Consider the following 8,740-nt stretch of genomic DNA (forward strand, 5'->3'; position numbering starts at 1 on the left):
TACTTAAGTATTTTAATAAAACTTTAAATAAATTACTTTAATTTCTTATATAAAGCTAAGCCTTTATTATATATTACCTAAATTAATTTTATAATAATTTTACTAAAATAATATATAACTAAAAGACTTATTAAAATTATAGCCTAATAGTTTTAACTTATTATAAATAATTATATAATAAATTTATCTTATAATTTATAATTATAAATTACTTTACTTTTAAAAGAAAATAAATATTATAAAATAAAAAAAGTACTTAAAATAATATCTAAAACTATTAATAAAAAAAGCTAAGTAAAAAGAAAAAATAAAATACTTAAGTATATTAAATTAATATTTGCCTTAGGAGTTAAGTTCTTATAACTTATAAATAAGCTATCTTAGGACTAGGATATATTAATATTTTTTTTCTTTAATATACTTAAAGAATAAGTTTAATAGGAATTATAAGAAAAAAAGTAACTTAAAGTATTAATTAAGTATATTAATATAATAATTAAAATTAATAACTAATAGTTTACCTAGAAAACTTATAACTTATAAGGAGATATTAAAATAATAAAATAATAAATTATAATATTATATAAACTAAGAAAGACCTTAATAAGATAATACCTGATATAGTATTAAACTAAGGCTAATAGCTATTAAAATAATAAAAAAAAATAAGTTAGGAATTACTTATTATAATTATAATAAGAAAGGATATTATAAGTAAGAATAAAAAAACCATATTAAAATTAAGTAAAAGTATAAATTAATACCTAAAGATAAGAAAATTATTAGAATTAAAAAAAATAATAAACCTTAGATAGTAATTAAAACTATTAATATAATTAAGTTAAGATATAACTTATTTAACCTAGGATTTACTACTAATATATATAATTTATTTCTTAGTAAATAAGAAACCCTTAAAAAATACTATTTTAAACTAGAATTAAAATAATAACCTATTATAAGGTATATAGCCCTAATTATAATAATTCAATATAAATAAAATAAGAAAGAGAAAAGAGAAAAAAGAAATAATTACTAAAGAGAATAATAATAATAAGCTAAAAAAGATAAAATAGTTAAATTAAAATAAATATTAGTATTAAAATATAACTAAGAACTTACTAAAGGAAAATCAATTTTTATAATTAAAAAGGGAGAGAAGGTTACTCTTAATATAAATAATAAACTTAATACTAAAAGAGCTAACTAAGAAATTAATAATATATATATTAAAGCTACCTTATTATAACTAAATTAATATATTAATAATCCTAACTACCTAAAATCTTATAACGTTTAGAAAGAATCTAATACTAAGAAACTTTAGATTAAAAATAAGAAGATAATTTAAAATACTTTTATTATATTATAATATAATAAGTTTAATAACTATATATAAACTAATAAGTATTAGAAGTATATAAAACTTACTAAAGAATAAGTAATTATAAGATAAAATAATAATATTTATATCTAAGCCTATATAAAAGAAATATTAGAAGATTTTATTATACTTAAAGAATATATTTAGGCTAAAAGGGACTTAAAGAGGTATCTTTATTATTTAAATTATAAATAAATATTATATATATTATATATAATACTACTACTTATAATATTAATAAAATAAAATAATAAGTAATTATTTGTTAGTATAAATCTAAGAATATTAGAAATAAAGACCTTACCTAAATATTAATATAATTAGATATTATAATATAAAAAAATATAAAAGATCTTAATTAGTAAAACTAAAGGCTTATATAGAAATATACAAATAAGCTTTAATATATAATTAAAACTCCTAATATATTATATAATAAAGATAAAATATATAATATAAAAATAAAATACTAAAAGATAAATTATTTAATAAAGAACTTAGTTAAATTAATAAAGATATTACTTAATAGGAAGAAGAAATATCTTATAATAAATAAGATATCTTTTAATAATTAAATAAATAATAATTATAAGAAGAATTAAAATAAATTAAAGAGGAAAAAGGAAAACCTCTTATTAAAAAAGAAAAAATAAATATTATCTTAGATTATAAGGTAAGAAAGATAAAAACTAATTACTTAAAATAAATATCTTAATAATATTAGTTATACTAAGAGTAAATATAATATAAACTATATATAGGAAAAAGGTATATACTATTTATAATAAAGTAATAAATAAATAAGAAATTAGAGGCTAAATTACCTAAGAAAGCTTTAAGAGTAATAATAAAAGGATATTAATAAACCTACCTAGAACTAAGAGTTAGAATTAAAGGTAAATAGCTAAGTATACTTATAGATACTAGAGCTACTATTAAACTTATTTTTCTTATAATAATTAATAAACTAAGGCTATTATAAAAAGATAAAAATAACCTATATATAATATATAATAAATAAGAAACAACCGATCTCTATAAAGATAAAAAATTACTAAAGAGATTAATTACCTTAAGGTATTTATTAATAAAAAGAACTAAGGAAATAACTTTAATATTATCTTAATATAAAAATATAATTTAATACTTAGATACTTATAGATATTATATTATAAGTTATAATTTAACTAGAGAACCAGCTAGGTAAACTATAAAGATTACCCTTTAAATAATAAAAATAGTTTAGGCTATAATATAAGATCTTAAACTTTAACTAAAAAAAGTAATAAAAATAAAAGTAATAAGATATTACCTATTTTAAAAGGGATATAATATAAATATTATAAAAATAAGGTTAAAAATATTAATAATTATAACTCTTAAAGAATAATTTAAATAACTAGATTAAGATATTAAATAAATAAAATAATGTATTATAAAGGAATCTAATAAATAACTTAAGAATATACTACTAAAGTATTATATCTATAAGAAATTATTTTAAGTGGAATTAAATATAAAGTTATTTTAATATATAGATTATAATATTAAAATTATATTAAAGGATAAAAAGAATTTAAGATTCTTCCCTATTTATAGTCTATCTTAAGATAAGCTAGGAATACTTAAAGAATAAATAAGTAATATATTATATAAAGGTTATATTAGAGTATTAAAATCCTTAGTAGGATTCCTAGTTATATTTATATTAAAACCTAATTTAAATAAACTAAGACTTATAGTAAATTAAAAACAACTTAATATGATTATAAAAAAGCATAAGATATTATTACTACCTATTATTAAACTTAAGGATTACCTATTTAGTAAAATATAGTTTATAGCCTTTAAGCTTAAATTTGCTTATAATTATATTTAAATTAAAAAAGGTAATAAATAGAAAATAGCCTTTTAAATAAAATATATATTATTTAAATACTTAGTTATGCCCTTTAGATTAATTAATATACCTATAGTACTTTAATATATAATTATAAGTATACTTTAAGATTATCTTAATATCTTTATAGTTTATTACCTAGATAATATCCTTAATTTCTTTAATATAAAAAAAGAATATATAAAATATATCTATAAGGTTTTTAAAGTATTATAAAATACTAATATACTTATTAAACCTATTAAAAGTTACTTCTATTAGTTTTAAATAACTTACTTAGGATATAAAATCTTATATAATAAAATTAGGATATATAGATAAAAGTTTACTATAATTACTATATAAAAACTATAAATATTAAGAAAAAAAAATATAATCCTTCTTAGGATTTACTAATTAGTATTAATAATTTATTAAAGACTTTAGTAAAATTATTATTCTTCTTATTAAGATTATTAAAAAAAATTTAATTCTAATAAAATAATAAAATATAAACAGCTTTTAAGAAGCTAAAGTTAGTAATTACTAATAAGCCTATTTTAATTATATTTAACCCTAGCTAATAAGTTAAACTTAAAACTAATACTTTTAACTTTACCTTAGGAAAATAAATAAGATAATAAAATAATAATAATAATATTATATCTTATTATTTTTTATTTTTATAAGATATATAAAGTAGAACTTAACTATCTTATCTATAATAAAGAATTCCTAGGTATTATTAATTACTTTAAGGAATTTAACTACTATCTTAGAGGAAGTAAATATTTAATAAAAGTATTTATAAACGATAAAAATATAGCTTACTTTATAATAATATAAAAGTTAAATTAATAATAATTATATTATATTAAATACCTATATAAATTTAACTTTATTATAGTATATTATAAAGGTATAAATAATAAATATATAAATACTATTAGTTAAAGACCTAACTATAATATAAGAATAATTAAAACTAAGAAATAGCTCTTATAATTTAACTAAAAAGAAAAATATTAATTTACTTAACCTATTAAAATAATAATAAGGATACTTGAATAAAACCCTTTATTAAAGTAAGATTATAACTTTCTTTATAAATTTTATTTATATCCCTTATATAGATATTGAGGTATTATAAAGATATAAAAATAACTTTAGAATTAAGGATATAAGTTTAAAAGAAAAGATATAAAAAATAATATTAAATAATATAACTTATACTTAAGAATAAAAGCTTAGAGATATAAACCTAGTAGTTATATTATATATGCCTTATACTTTTTACTAATTATATATAATTACTATAGACTAAGAGATTCTACCTATAACTACTATAATCTAGATATAATAATTACTTTAAAAATACTAGTAATTCTTAGAATTATATAATAACTATATAGGTTACTCTATAATTACCTTAAGTATATATATATATTTATTTAGTATTAAATATAACTTAACTTACTAGCTGTTGATAAAACTTCTTTATATTAATTAAGCCTAATATATATTAAGTTTATTATTAAGAGATATAATACTTTAATAAGCTTAATATTATACCTTATATAATCTACTAATAATAAACCTAATATAACTTAGTTTATCTATAATTAAAAACTAATTATTATATATTAATAGCTCTTATTTAGATTATATTATATAATATTAAATAATATAAATATAATATCTATAAATATTAACCTTATTTAATAGTAGAATATAACTACTAACCTTTAGGGTTATTAGCCTATTATATTTATTAATCCTATAATAGTTAATTACTTATTAATTAACTAAAATATAAATAATATAAATACCTCTTCCTAGAGGTTAAATAATTTATAGGTTAACTAACTTTATAAGTAACTTAGGAATATTATTAATAAAATAAATAAAATATAATAAATACTAAAAGAATTTATTATTTTATAATATTAATAGAATTAAAGTAATAATAATACTTAATAGGAAATATATAACCTGGCCTTAGCAGCTAATAATAAGAGAGATCTAAGAAAAATCTTTAAGCCTAGCCTACTTAAATACTTTAATAAAACTTTAAGTAAATTACTTATATTTCTTATATAAAGCTAAGCCTTTATTATATATTATCTATACTAATTTTATAATAATTCTACTAAAGTAATATATATAGCTAGAAGATTTATTAAGATTATAGCCTAATAGTTTTAACTTATTATAAATAACTATATAATAAACCTCCCTTATAATTTATAACTATAAATTACTTTACTCTTTAAAGAAAATAAATATTATAAGATAAAAGAAGTACTTAAAATAGTATTTAAAACTATTAATAAAAAAGGCTAAGTAGGAAAAAAATTAAAATACTTAAATAAATTAGATTAATATTTACCCTAGGAGTTAAGTTCTTATAACTTATAAGTAAATTACCTTAAGACTAGGTAATATTAATAGTATTTTTCTTTAATACTCTTAAGAAATAAGTTTAATAGGAGCTATAAGAAAAAGATTAACTTAGAATATTAGTTAAGTATATTAATATAATAGTTAAAATTAATAATTAATAATTTACTTAAAAAACTTATAACTTATAAGGAAATAAAAAATAATAATATAATAAATTATAATACTATATAAATTAAAAAAGACCTTAATAAGTTAATACCTAATATAATACTAAACTAAGACTAATAGCTATTAGAATAATAAGAAAGGATATATTAAGGATTATTTATTATAACTATAAGAAAAAGGGATATTATAAATAAGAATATAAGAATCCTATTAAGACTAACTAAAAGTAAAAATTAATACCTAAAGGTAAGAAAATTAATATAATTAAAAAAAATAATAAACCTTAAATAGTAATTAAAACTATTAATATAATTAGGTTAAGATATAACTTATTTAACCTAGGATTTACTATTAATATATAAAACCTATTCCTTAGTAAATAAGAAATCTTTAAAAAAATACTATTTTAAGTTAAAACTAGAATAATAGCTTATTCTAGGATATATAACCTTAATTATAATAGTTCTTTATATATAAAGTAAAAAAGAAAAAAAAGAAAAAAGAAATATCTATTAAAAAGAATAATAATAATAAGCTAAGAAAGATAAAATAATTAAGTTAAAATAGGAATTAATATTAAAATATAATTAATTATTTATTAAAGGAAAATTTCTTTTTATAGTTAAAAAGGAAAAAAGAATTACCCCTAATATAAATAAGAAACCAAGTATTAAAAAGGTTAATTAGGAAGTTAATAATATTCCTATTAGAGTTACCTTATAATAATTAAATTAATATATTAATAATCCTAATTACTTAAAATCTTATAAAGCCTAAAGAGAATTTAATACTAAGAAACTTAAGAATAAAGATAAAAAGATAATTTAGAATATTCTTATTATATTATAATATAATAAATTTAATAATTAGTTTTAAACTTATAAGTATTAAAAGTATATAAAACTTACTAGAGAATAAGCTATTATAAAATAAGATAATAATATTTATATCTAAATATATATAAAGGAAATAATAAAAGACTTTATAATTCTAGAAGAATATATATAAGCTAAGAAGGACCTAAGGAGGTACCTTAAATATTTAAATTATAAATAGATATTATAGATATTATATATATAATATTACTACTTAAGATATTAATAAGATAAGATAATAATTACTTCTTAATATAAGTTTTAGAATATTAAAAATAAAAGTCCTATTTAATTATTAATATAGTTAGGTATTAAGTTATAAAGAAATATAAAGGATCTTAAGTAGTAAAACTAAAAGCTTATATTAAGATATAAGAATAAGCTCTAATATATATCTAAAACTCTTAATATATTATATAATAGAGATAGAAAGTATAATAAGAAATTAAGATTACTAAAGATAAAGTATTTAATTAAGAATTTAATTAAATTAATTAAGATATTATAAGATAGGAAGAAAAAAGATATAAAGGCAGGAAATACCCCTTAGATTTCTATATTATATAAGGAAAAGTTAAATATATATTATAAAGAAGTATAAAAAGACCTAGCCTATAGGGATAAAGAGTATAGAAAATAGTCAGAAACTAATAAGAAAAAAAGAGAAAAAGCTAAAAGAAACTAAACTAAAGAAGTACCTACTAAAATATTAGGTATAATAAGAGAGTAAAGACTCTTAAAATAGGAAATTAAAGAATACCTAAAAGGTCTAAAAGGGAAGGAAACTACCTCTAATAAAGATAAGTAACCTAAAGCATTCTAATAAGTTAATAATATCCTAGTTAGAGTTACCCTATAAGATACTAAATAGGCCTTCTAGAAGGAATAAGAAGTAAGTGTAAGGATTTATACCTATTATAATTAATAATCCTATTATATAAAATATAAAAGAGGGATAATATAAGAAACTATATAATATCTCTATAAATGAAATAAATACCCTAAAATAAAAGTAATAATAACTCTATAAATAACTATTTAATAAAATAAGTAATAAAATATAAACTTTACTAGAAAATAGGTATATTTAAGAAGGCAGAGAATATAATAAAATAAATAAACTTATACTTCTAAATATATATACCTAATATATAAAGAATACTATAAACCTATATTATAAGGAACTAAAGTCTAATATTAAGAATAATATAATAATATTCTTAATATATATAAAATATAAAGAACTATTATAGCTCTTATATAAATATTATTAATATAAGGAATACTAAAAAGATAAGAAAGATAATAACTATTTTCCTATAATAATCCCTAGCATACTAAAGAATAAAGCCTATCTAAGGGTAAAAACAAAGGGATGCCTAGTATGCCTATAGTATAAAAATCTCAGAGTAATAGAATTATAATTCTATATGCCTTACTACTATAAGATTTAGAAAAATAAGAACCTCTGCCAAGGAATTAAATAAATAATATAGGAAATTATAAAAATTAAAAAGAAACTTAAAACCCTTAAGGTAAATAGGTACTAAGAATAAGAGAAGGATTATTAAGATAAAATTACTAATAGGAAATATAATTACTTAATAAAGAACCCTTAATTAATAATACTAGTTTAGAATATATAATATTAAATAATAAGCTTAAAGTAATAATAAGATTCTTTAAAAAACCTTATAATATTAGAGGAAAACTTATAAGTAAATAAAAGAAAGTATAAAAATAATATAATAAATATAAGTTAGAACTTATAAAAGAATAATATAAATTAAATAAAATAGATTATATTAAAGGATATATAGATCTAGAAAAATATTATTAGCTATATCTTAAAAATATTTAAGTATTATATAATAGATAAATAATAGAATCTAAGAGATATAAAGTATATTTAAAGATATTAAAAGAATAATATAAAGAATTAGAAATATACTTCTAATAATAACTATTTAATAATAAGTTTATTAATAATTATATTAATAATAAAAGTGCAAATAGTAACTATAAATAGAC

Source organism: Fusarium oxysporum, chromosome XI (genome assembly GCF_013085055.1).
Source record: "Fusarium oxysporum Fo47 chromosome XI, complete sequence".
Taxonomy (NCBI): Eukaryota; Fungi; Ascomycota; class Sordariomycetes; order Hypocreales; family Nectriaceae; genus Fusarium; species Fusarium oxysporum.